At 37.8% G+C, this 12,965-nt stretch overlaps 1 pseudogene; it reads left to right on the top strand.

Moving 5' to 3' along the window:
• The first annotated feature begins 2,435 nt into the window (after positions 1-2,435).
• LOC138429697 (putative olfactory receptor 4A4) lies at positions 2,436-5,111 on the top strand (annotated as a pseudogene).
• Positions 5,112-12,965: the final 7,854 nt, after the last annotated feature.

The following is a 12,965-nucleotide window of genomic DNA, read 5'->3' as shown; positions in this document are numbered from 1 at the left end:
ATTGAGCTGCATGAGCTGCTTATATATTTTTGAGATTAGTTATTTGTCAGTTGCTTCATTTGCTATTATTTTCTCCCATTCTGAAGGCTGTCTTTTCACCTTGCTTAAAGTTTCCTTCATTGTGCAAAAACTTTTAAGATTAATTAAGTCCCATTTGTTTATTTTTGCTTTTATTTCCATTACTCTGGGAAATGGGTCATAGAGGATCCTGCTGTGATTTATGTCAGAGAATGTTTTGCCTTTGTTTTCCTCTATGAGTTTTATAGTTTCTGGTCTTACATTTAGATCTTTAATTCATTCTGAGTTTTTTTTTTTTTTTTTTTAATGTGGTGTTAGAAAGTGTTCTGAAGTGGAGTGAAGTGAATTAACTCAGTCGTGTCCGACTCTTTGCAACCCCATGGACTATAGCCTACCAGGCTCCTCCATGCCTAGGATTCTCCAGGCAGGAATACTGGAGTGGGTTGCCATTTCCTTCTCCAGGAGATCTTCCCAACCCAAGGATTGAATCTGGGTCTCCCGTATTGCAGGCAGACGCTTTACCACCTGAGCCATCAGGGAAGCTCAAGCGTCATTCTTTTACAGGTGGTTGACTAGTTTTCTCAGCACCACTTGTTAGAGACATTGTCTTTTCTCCCTTGTATATTCTTGTGATGACAATCATAATATACTCTATGAAGTTAAGTGTTAGTCAGCCAGTCATGTCTGACTCTTTGTGACCCCATGGACTGTAGCCTCCCAGGCTCCTCTGTCTGTGGAATTCTGCATGCAAGATTTACTGTAGTGGCTTGCCATGTCCTTCTCCAGATCTTCCTGAATCAGGGATCAAACTTGGGTTTTCCACATTGTTGGAAGATTCTTTCCATCTGAACCACTAGGGAAGCCCTACTATAGTCTATAAATGTATCAAATTAACAGGTTGTACACCTTAAACTTCCACAGTGTTACATGTCTAATATAGTTAAATAAAAAAAAAAGAAAAAAGTCTAGGATCTTTTTAAATATGCTATCTTACTTTAGGGGAACTAAAATAACCTTGACGTGCAAAGGAAGAAATCACAACATGTGAAATTCCTTAAATAAAATTTTATTGATTTCAGATATGTTTGCCTTATGTTTCATGGAACTAAAAAAAGAAAACTACGCTTAAAAACCTGTCTGTAGAACAAAGAGTTTTTGGACATGAGGCACTCACCTTGAAATTTGATGTAGTTTCATTTTGTATTGTTTCTCCCAATAAAAAAATGTGTGGTTCTAATCCCCAGTGCCTCAGAATGTGAATTTATCTAGCAATAGTCTTGTGGTGTAAGTACCTGAAAGTCAATTTTTTGGAGTGTAATGTAAGTGGCTAACATTAAGCTTTTGGTTGTCCAGCTAACCGTTTCAAAGACATCCATCTTCAGCATCAATAGCTATACAACCAGATAAGGAACCAGGCCTCTCCATCCACGTAGTTCACCTTTTACAAAGCCCTGGGTGATCTATACCCGACCATTCACAAGACCCCAAATTTTCCCTCCTGTGATTTAGGTTCACTCTTATGTTTCAAATTCACCAATAAAAAGTGAACCCTTGGGTACATAGACACCCCATCCCTGAGGCTAGTGAAGGCAGAATCTCAGATTCTCTTTTTCTCTCCTCAACATCTCTCTTTTTCTCATCTCTGTCTCTGTCTGTGTCTCAACATTTCCCTGTGTGGTCCCAGGCATGCTGCATAGCCTTCATGACCCCTGAGTAATAAACCTTGTTTTATCAGACTTCTCTGCTGGTTGCTGCTGAGGTGCATCTTGGATTCATAATACGAACCACAAGGGTCCACTTAGTCACAGCATTGTTTCTGACTGGAAAAATGTCTGCTGGGGTTCCCCGGGAGCACCAGGTGCAGAGGATAGCCAGGATTCCTATTTAACAGCATTACTCTCCATTGGCTGAGACTGACATATTTACAGAGGTAGTGAACTTATATATTTTCCCTATAGGGGTAAAAAGATGATATCATTTTAAGAACTGGTTTAAAACTTTGGGGAGGTTATTTGCTAGGTTAAAGCAGTGCCTAAAAAAGAAAAAAAAAATCACAAGAATGTCTTGCAAAATCTCAAGTCAACTGGTCTCGCCATACAGACATAACAAAATGAGAAGGGCTAAATAACTGGATGGTATTTTTCTATTTGAAGTTGATATGAGAAAAAAAAAAAAAAGGCTACACTAGATAAATTTCCCTGAGAAAAGTTTAGCTTCTATATTCCTATGTAAACATAAAGATCTGCTTGTCTTTTTGATAAATTATCCTAACCTGGCAAATTGTTTTTTTGTGTGCCCTTTGCAGTTTATTTTAAAACTCTATAATGCAAATAAAAACAGTCGCCTGAATAGTCAGAAGACTTCAAGGAGAAAATGGACAGACAGCTGAATAAAATAAACAATTTCCTCAAGCAATAATGCACATTTCACCTTCTGTCCTCATACTGGATGAAATAAGAATTCCAGGTATTTGTGAATAACTTAAAATTTCTTCCTTTAGATTCTAAACAAGCCTCCACAAGGTAAGACTAATAGTAAATAGTGGGAACCAGGTTTCACAATTGTGTGACATTTTTTTATTGTGTAAGACATTAAACCATATTGAAATAACTCAAAATTACATTCCAGTTCTAGTTTTACCACTAAAACTAAAAATGTGTGATCTCAGGGAAATGAATGAAATGTTCTCAGCTTTAGTATCTTCAAATATAATATGAGGATTCCTGTTCTTGTTATCATAAATATTAGATGTGATCCATTAAACTGTGGTTACGTGATCAGAACCCACTGTGGGAGTTTTGAGCAGTGAAGGAATATAATCAGAATAAGATGAAAGAGAATCATATGGGTTAATAACAAGTTGTTATAGGCCAGAATAGAAGTGAGCATACCTGGCAGGAGGCTGCTGCAGTGGCCAGGAAGGAAATGGGGTAGAGAAGATTTAATTTGTAATACATTTTGAAAGTAGAGACAGCAGAATTTCTTTAAGGTATGAATAAGTCATAGAAGACCAGTAGAAGAGTGAAGAAGACTATAAGCTTTATTGTCTGAGCATTGGCATTGAAGGTGGCATGTTGAATGAGATGGGAAACAACTTTTATATTGTGAAACATTCTTAATTTTGTTTTATAAATACTAAATTGTTCTCCAAATTCAAATGTCCAAAACCTGGAGGTATTGCATATACAAACATTAAAATTAGAGTAGGAATAGGGGCTTGAGACAAAATTGGAATTGCTTCAGTATTCATTTGACAGGAAAATGTGGAATATCCAAATAAGACCCTCAGAAAGAAGCCTCAGTGAGTTCTAAGACAGCCCAGGGGAACTTATATTCATAGCTCCATTACTCTTACTGAATATGGACATTAGTTTGTCTCAAGTATTACACCCTTGTAAGTTTATAAATGGTTTACATATTCATGGAATTCCCTTCTCATCTTCCCTTAGGATTCTGTCAATATGCTTATAATGTCACTTTTTACATTTGTCTGGGCTTTCTAGGTGACATTAGTGGTAAAGAATTCCCCTGCCAATTCAGGAGATGCAGAGACATGAGTTCAATTCTTGGGGCAGGAAGTTCCCAAGGAGTAGGAAATGACACCCCACTCCAATATTGTTGCCTGGAAAAATACCATGAGCAGGGGAGCCTGGCAGGCTGCAGTCCATGGGGATGCAAACAGTCAGACGTGACTGAGCACATACAAACATTGATCTGGAATTGTTTGATCATTTACCCTGTGTTCAACTTGGTTAACACAATGTCTATGATACACTGGGATCAGATAGATACTCCATACTACTGATTTTAAATAAATGGATACATAAAAGATGCAATTTACACTGAATTTAAAAGTTTTCCCCTTTATGTTGTAGGTAAACTGCTTCTAATTAATGAACTGAGCTCTTATACAGATCTGATTAAATCAAGGAACAATATAACAGAATTTGTCCTCTTGGGGCTGACTGAATATGTCCAGGGTCAGAAAATACTATTTGTTGTCTACTTGCTCATCTACATTGTGATCATTGTGGGCAACCTACTCATTGTCCTGACTGTGGTGTTCAGTTCAACTCTGAATTCCCCTATGTGCTTCTTTCATGGCTACTTATCATTTATGCTGCTGCTGCTGCTGCTAAGTTGCTTCAGTCATGTCCGACTCTGTGCGACCCCATAGATGGCAGCCCACCACGCTCCCCCAACCCTCGGATTCTCCAGGCAAGAATATTGGAGTGGGTTGCCATTTCCTTCTCCAATGCATGAAAGTGAAGAGTGAAATTGAAGTCGCTCAGTCGTGTCTGACTCTTAGCGACCCTATGGACTGCAGCCTACCAGGCTCCTCTGACCATAGGATTTTCCAGGCAAGAGTACTGGAGTGGTGTGCCATTGCCTTCTCCCACTTATCATTTATAGATGATGTTTAACCTATTACTGTCACCCCAAAAATGATTATAAACTTACTTTATGAGAAGAAAACCATTTCCTTCCAAGCTTGCATGACCCAGCTTTTTATAGAGCACTTATTTGGTGGTATGGAGGTTTTATTCCTGGTGGTTATGGCCTATGACCACTCTGTGGCCATCTGCAAACACTTGCATTATTTGACCATCATGAATCAGCAAGTGTGTGTTATGCTTCTTCTCCTGGCCTGGGCTGGTGGGTTTTTACGTGCTATACTTCAACTTCTTTTTGTTTACAGCCTTCCTTTCTGTGGCCCCAATATCATTTACCATTTCATCTGTGACATGTAACCCTTGTTGAAACTTGCCTGCACTGACATTATTGGCCTCACAGTAGTTGCCAATGATGGGGTGATCTGTGTGGTCATCTTCATGCTCTTACTCATCTCCTATGGGGTCATTCTGCACTCCCTGAAGAATCTTAGTCAGGAAGGGAGGCACAAAGCCTTGTCCACCTGTGGTTCCCACATCACTGTGGTGGTCTTCTTCTTTGTGCCCTGCCTTTTTCTGTATGTTAGACCTCCTTCCACTTTACCCATTGATAAATCTTTGACTGTATTCTGTACCATTATCAATTCTATGCTGAACCCTCTAATCTATACTCTGAGAAATGGAGAGATAAAAAATGCATGAAAAAGCAGTGGATCAGAAAAAGAAAATGAGGCAGTGGAATATGTATCACCTATTTTCAGTGAAAAATTGCTGTTTCCACATAAGATATATATGCTTATTTAACTATAGTAAATCTCCCTCAGATTTAATGAAGTGGGCAGATTAAAAACATTTATTATATGAATACTTTCAATGATTAAAATATGCTTTAAGTTTTTCATATTTTATAAGTATATATACATATTTAGAAAACTTTTGAAATTTCTTAGGAAAATATACAGAACTTTTAGGTGTAAAATTATCTCTGTTAGACTATATATATATATGTTCTATGTAATGACTTATCCTATAGTTAATACTATGAAAGTGCAGGGGTTTTCATGTTTCTATCTTAAATAATTCATTTTTTCCGAGTTAATGTGACTCATTCTAGATTCCAGGAAAAGAAAATATGAAATAAGAAGTAGAAAATTGATTCACTCCTCTTTAAACAGAGATAGCCAATATTAATGTTTGAAGTTGTAGCTTATTTTTGTATCTATCAGATATTCTACCACATTATTTTGTTCATGTTGCTTAACATATTAATGTTGAAGAATAGTGATTTTTCAGGGTTACAGTATTAATCGTAAGGATACTATGTGAAAATAATATGTGTGAACAAGGTAGACATGAATAAAATAACTAAATTGTACTTATTTTCCCAAATGGGAAGGCATATTATCTCAAGTTTTCCAGCTTTGTTAGTGTTATATTTTCATAAAGATAGTAACTTCTTCTTCCAGGTAGTTTAGAACATCTGAATGGACCTCTGCTATTTTTCAGTATCCCATTACTCTTGTTCATTTACAGTGTTTCATATCCTTCTATAAAGACCAGTCTCTGCCTTTCATGAGTAAATTTAGTGTAATCCATAATCCATGCATTTCATATACATACTACAGAACTTGAGCATTATCCTTGTTTAAAAAAAAAAAAAGATACTGCATGTATGCCATTCTCATCTGTTTTATTGGTGAAATACAGATTATTAGGTAATAAAGAGGCCAGAATATATTGTTTTATTGGGCAGAGACATCATTCATAAAATCTTCTCTCTGTCTCTGTGTCTGAATTAGGCTTGAAACTAAGTATTATCTGTCCTTAATGTGGTTGGAAACGTGTGGTCAAAGAAATATTATCTTGCTTCCCTTATTTAGTCGGATTCATGAGGGGCATAAGACTATGTGACAAGGCATGTTTTTTACTAGTAAATCACAAAACTTCCTTATAAAATGAGGAAATTTTATCTCTGTTTAATACCTCAAGATTTCTTGTTCAGGTGCAAAATTGTGTCTGATTCTTTTCAACCCCATGGACTGCAGAACTCTAAACTTCTCTGTCCTTCACTATTTCCCAAAGTTTGCTCAACCTCATGTCTGTTGAATTAATGATTCCAACCAAATATCTCATCTTCTGGCACCCCCTTCTTCTCCTGCCCTCAATCTTTCCTAACATCAGGGTCTTTTCCAAAGAGTTGGCTCTTTGCATCAGGTGGCCAAAGTATTGGTGCTTCAGTTTTAGCATCAATCCTTCCAATGAGTATTCAGGGTTACTTTCCTTTAGGATGGACTGGTTGGATCTCCTTGCAGTCCAAGGGATTCTAAAGAGTCTTCTCTAACACCACAGTTCAAAAGCATCAGTTCTTCAGTGTTTAGCTTTCTTTATAGTCCAACTCTCACATCCATACATGACTACTGGAAAAACCATAGCTTTGACTAGATGGAAATTTGTTGGCAAAGTAATGTCTCTGCTTTTTAACATGCTGTCTAGGTTGGTCATAACTTTTCTTCCAAGGAGTAAGTGTCTTTTAATTTCATGGCTGCAGTCACCATCTGCAGACCCCACCAAAAAAAGTCTGTGACTATTTCTATTGTTTCCTCAACTATTTGCCATGAATTGATGGGACCAGAAGCCATGATCTTAGGTTTTTGAATGTTAAGTTTTAAGCCAACTTTTTCACTCACATCTTTCACTTTCATTAAGAGGCTCTTTAGTTTCTCTTTGCTTTCTGTCATAAGGGTAGTGTCATCTGCATATCTGAGGTTATTGATATTTCTCCAGGCAATCTTGATTCCACTCTCAAAATTCTTATCCAGCACCACAATTTGAAAGCATAAATTCTTCAGTGTTCAGCCTTCTTTATGGTCTAACTGTCACATCCATATGTAACTACTGGAAAAAAACATAGCTTTCACTATAATGAGTTTGTCAGCAAAAAGATGCTTCTGCTTTTTAATATGCAGTCTATGTATGTTATAGCTTTCTTCCAAGGAGCAAGCATCTTTTAATTTTAGGGCTGCAGTCACAGACCACAGTGATTTTGGAGCCCAATAAAATAAAGTATCCCTGTTTCCATTGTTACCCCATCTATTTGCCTGGAAGTGATGGGACCGGATGCCATGATGTTAATATTTTGAATGTTGAGTTTTAAGCCAACTTTTTCATTCTCCTCTTTCACCTTTATCAAGAGGTGTTTTAGTTCCTCCTCACTTTCTGCCATCATCTCAAAATCTTCTCAAGCACAATAAAAGTGAAAGTGAAAAGTGAAGTCACTCACTCTTGTCCAACTCTTTGCAACCCCTTGAACTGTAGCACACCAGGCTCCTCCATCCATGGGATTCTCCAGGCAGGAATACTGGAGTGGGCTGCCATTTCCTTCTCCAAGGGATCTTCCTGACCCAGGGATCGAACCCAGGTCTCCCGCATTGAGGGGCAGATGCCTTAACCTCTGAGCCACCAGGGAAGTCAAGCACAATACGACTCACCAAATAACATCAAACATTTGCATTTATCAAAATTTATTAACTTCTCCACTTTTGGTTGTTTTATAAAATGAAAGTTTGAATCTCCTTCCAAATTTCCAAGTTAATCCTTTATAATGTGTTGTTATTTGGAAGGTAGAGCCCTCAAAGATGGGATTAATGACCTTATGAATGACATCCTATAGTCAACTGATGCTTCTGCCATGTGAAGACCATCAACTGTAAAACAGACCCTCATCGTAAATGGAACCTATGGACAACTCTGTCTTGGACTTAAGAATATCTATAACTGTGAAAAACAAATCCTTAATTTTTAAGCCACCTCACTATCCTTTGGTTCGGTTCAGTCGCTCAGTTGTGTCCAACTCTTTGCAACCCCATGAACCACAGCACGCAAGGCCTCCCTGTCCATCACCAACTCCCAGAGTTCACTCAGACTCAGGTCCATCGAGTCAGTGATGCCACCCAGCCATCTCATCCTCTGTCGTCCCCTTCTCCTCCTGCCCCCAATCCTTCCCAGCATCAAAGTCTTTTCCAATGAGTCAACTCTTCGCATGAGGTGGCCAAAGTATGGGAGTTTCAGCTTTAGCATCATTTCCTCCGAAGAAATCTCAGGGGTGATCTCCTTCAGAATGGACTGGTTGGATCTCCTTGCAGTCCAAGGACTCTCAAAAGTCTTCTACAACACCACAGTTCAAACGCATCAATTCTTCAGCCCTCAGCTTTCTTCACAGTCCAACTCTCACATCCATACATGAGCACTGGAAAAACCATAGCCTTGACTAGAAGGACCTTTGTTGGCAAAGTAATGTCTCTGCTTTTCAATATGCTATCTAAGTTAGTCATAAATTTTTTTCCAAAGAGTAAGCTTTTTTTAACTTCATGTCTGCAATCACCACCTGCAGTGATTTTGGAGCCCCCCAAAATAAAGTCTGACACTGTTTCCACTGTTTCCCCATCTATTTCCCATGAAGTGGTGGAACCAGATGCCATGATCTTCGTTTTCTGAATGTTGAGCTTTAAGCCAACTTTTCCACTCTCCTCTTTCATTTTCATCAAGAGGCTTTTGAGTTCCTCTTCACTTTCTGCCATAAGGGTGGTGTCATCTGCATATCTGAGGTTAGTGATATTTCTCCTGGCAATCTTGACTCCAGCTTGTGCTTCTTTCAGCCCAGCATTTCTCATGATGTACTCTGCATAGAAGTTAAATAAGCAGGGTGACAATATACAGCCTTGACATACTCCTTTTCCTATTTGGAACCAGTCTGTTGTTCCATGTCCAGTTCTAATTGTTGCTTCCTGACCTGCATATGAGTTTCTCAAGAGGCAGGTCAGGTGGTCTGGTATTCCCATCTCTCTCAGAATTTTCCACAGCTTATGGTGATCCACACAGTCAAGAGAAGACTCTACACATGGACATCACCAGATGGTCAACACCGAAATCAGATTGATTATATTCTTTGCAACCAAAGATGGAGAAGCTCTATACAGTCAACAAAAATAAGATCAGGAGCTGACTGGCTCAGGTCATGAACTCCTTATTTCCAAACTCAGACTGAAATTGAAGAAAGTAGGGAAAACCACTGGACCATTCAGGTATGACCTAAATTAAATCCCACTATCCTTAGAATTCTGTAATAGCAGCCCAAACAGAGCAAGACAGAAATTTAGCTAATTGTAAAATTTTTATAGTATTTTTCAAGTCATGAGATAAGAAACTTTGTTAATTGTCTATGTTCATTGTTCTATGCTCCATGAAATCAGGGGAATTAATTGTATTTGCATTCTCTGTGCCTAGAAACAATGAAAGTACATTTAGAATGTCATTTACATATTTACTGTGAAGAAGAAGGCATGTTTTAATATCTTGTTTTCCAATCTGGGAAAAGATGTGCATTATGAAGAATTGATTGATGACTCAATAAAAATTTGTCATCATCTCTGTAGAGTATACATAAACCTCACTTTTTGTCTTCTTATAGAAAAAGAAGATTCTCTTATTTTCATTTGGTTCACATTTTGTATGAGCTGCTCAGAGAGTGTTTGGTGTCTTTTGCTGACATGTTTTACAGCTTAGCCCTCAAAGCCACAAGTATATACCTGTATCCAAATGTGCATAGGTCTGTATCCAACAATACATAAGTTTGTGTTCCACCACACACTCAGATCTATATCTAACCTCCTGTGAATCTGTGTGGCCACCTGGGGGACTCCCTAGTGGCTTAGACAGTAAAGAATTCACTTGCAATGCTGAAGACCTGGTTTCAGTCCCTGAGTCAAGAGGATCCCCTGGAGAAGTGAATGGCAACCCACTCCAATATTCTTGCCTGGAGAATCCCATGGACAGAGGAGCCTGCTGGGCTACAGTCCAGGGGGTTGACAAGAGTCAGACAACTGAGTGACTAACACTTTCACTTTTCACGTACAGATGCACTTGCACAATTTAGTGGAAAGTCTTAGTGAATTTAATTAAGGAAAACTGAACCCTGGACACACTCCATTTCTAAGACGCAGAGATAAATGGGGTTTTGAAATCATAAAAGTCTTCTTTGTCTCTGTTGAAAAAAATGGATTATTTTCTTTTAAGAGCTGATATAAAAGTTTCAGGAGATCCTTTGTCAGGCTGAAAGCATTGCATTAAAAAAATGGCAAGGAAAAAACAGAATTTTTCTCAAAATCCAAAGTCAACTAGTCTGGCTGTACTGATATGAAAAAGTGAGAATGGCTAAACAATTCAATAGTATTTTTCTATTTTGAAGTTAAAAAGAAATTACCAGAGACAAAATTTCCTGGAAAATATCTTGTTACTATCTTTACATATAAATATAAGATTCATGTTAATTTCTGCTAAATGTACACGGTGGGATTTCTTTAAAGCAATCTATAGTGCAGATCCGGAGATGGCAATGGCACCCCATTCCAGTACTCTTGCCTGGAAAATCCCATGGACAGAGGAGCCTGGTAGGCTGCAGTCCATGGGTTCGCTAAGAGTCAGACACGACTGAATGACTTCACTTTCACTCTTCACTTTCATGCATTGGAGAAGGAAATGGCAACCCACTCCAGTGTTCTTGCCTGGAGAATCCCAGGGTCGGGGGAGCCTGGTGGGCTGCCATCTGTGGGGTCACACAGAGTTGGACACTACTGAAGTGACTTAGCAGCTTAGCATAGTGCAGATCATATTGTTCTAAATAAACAGAAGAATCCATGAAAGAAATGAAGAGACAGCTAAATTAAATCTAATTTACCTTCAGACAATATTGCAACCTTTTGGCCTCCATCACATATTGGATAAGGAAAACAAAATCAGGCATTTATAAGTGATTTTAAAACTTTCCTTCTGATTGTGAACACGTTTCCCCCAATGTAAGACTAATATTAAATGGTGGGAATTATGATTCACAATTGTGGACTTTATTTTGGAATAAATTAAATCATTTTGAAACACATCAAATTTAGGTTCCAATTATATTACTATCACTTAAAATTTGGGCCCTTGGAAAATTATAAGCTATTCTTAGTTATAGCTTCTTCAACTGGAAAAAAGGTAAAGGTGATTACAGTACTTGTTACTATAAATATTAATTGGTATGTATTAAATTATGATAGCATGGTTGGAATAAGTGTTTTGAGTTGTTTAGTGGTAATCAGAACAAGATTTAAAGAGTATAATTTGAGCTGTTTCTGGAGAATAAATTGCTGGCGTCCAAAAGAAAGTTGAGAGACTTGGCAGGAAATTACTTCCCTGGGCCAGGAAGGAAATGATCAAAAATATGTTATATACTTTGAAAGTAGAGACGACAGTATTCCATACACGTGTATGCATACTCAATCATTTCAGTCATGTTTGACTCTTTACAACCCTATGGACTATAGCCTGCAAGGCTCTTCTGCTTATAAGATTCTCCAGGCAAGAATACTAAAGTGGGTGGACATACACTCCTCCAGGGGATCTTCCTGACCCAGGGGTTGAACTTGCATCTCCTGTGTTCTGCATTGAAGATGGATTTTTTACTGTTGAGCCAACTGAGGAAACCCAGTATTCCATAGCTATCAGGAAATAATATGATAAAAAAAAGGGAGTGAATAACAAGATGTGTTTTATTTCTTTAATTTGTGTGTGTGTGTGTGTGTGTGTGTGTGTGCAATTACATTGAAGATGGTGCAATTTAACAATATGGGGAACACCTTTTATATTATGGAAAATTTTATTTTTTTGTTATATGTACTAAACTGATATCCAACTATAGATGTCTAAAAGTGGAAGTGTTTTATATGTTAAAGTGAGGGTAGAGATAAAGTCTACAAAATTGAACTGACTTGCTATTCATTGATCAGGAGAAGGAGGAATCTTTTCCTTGACACTCTAAGAAAGAAATTCCAGGTCATTCTGAGACAATACAGGGCAGTGACCTTCTATTCATAGTTTGATTTACTAACAGGTAGTATGTTAGTTTAAGTGGATCTAAAGTGTTACAATTTTATGACATTATAAATGATAGTATTTTCCTGGAATTTCCATCCTATTTTATCCTGTACTTTCATTTTTTCTTTAAAGTTCAGCTAAATCATTGCTTCTTCTGGAAAGCCTTCTCTGATTCTAGTCTGATTAATATATCCCTACTCTGTGATGTTTAGCATTATGTGACTATCCTTCTCATGGCACCTATTAGTTGGTCTGGAATTTTCTGATCCTTCATTTTGTGTGATATCAGTGAGGGAAGGGAACTATGACTTTTGCAACTTGGGTATATTTCTATGAACTAATGGGCAAAAATTGATTCTGTCTGCACATTTTTTAATTGAATGGACAAATAGACAACTTATGGTGAATTTAAATGTGTCCTCCTTGTTTTCCAGGTAAACTGCTTCTAATATGTGAGGTCAGCTACTGTCCAGACTAGATGGAACCAAGGAACAATGTAAATTATTTTACCTCCCGGGACTCACATGGAACCCAAAGGAGCAGAAAGTCCTTTTCTGTTATATTCTTGCTCTTCTACGTTTTGATTGTGGTGGACATCCTGTTCATTATTTTGATATGATGATCAGTAGGACACTGAATTCGCTG

Source organism: Ovis canadensis, chromosome 24 (assembly GCF_042477335.2).
Source record: "Ovis canadensis isolate MfBH-ARS-UI-01 breed Bighorn chromosome 24, ARS-UI_OviCan_v2, whole genome shotgun sequence".
NCBI classification, from domain to species: domain Eukaryota; kingdom Metazoa; phylum Chordata; class Mammalia; order Artiodactyla; family Bovidae; genus Ovis; species Ovis canadensis.
The sequence above is the reverse complement of the archived record's forward strand: the minus strand, read 5'-3'. Positions and strand labels throughout refer to the sequence as shown.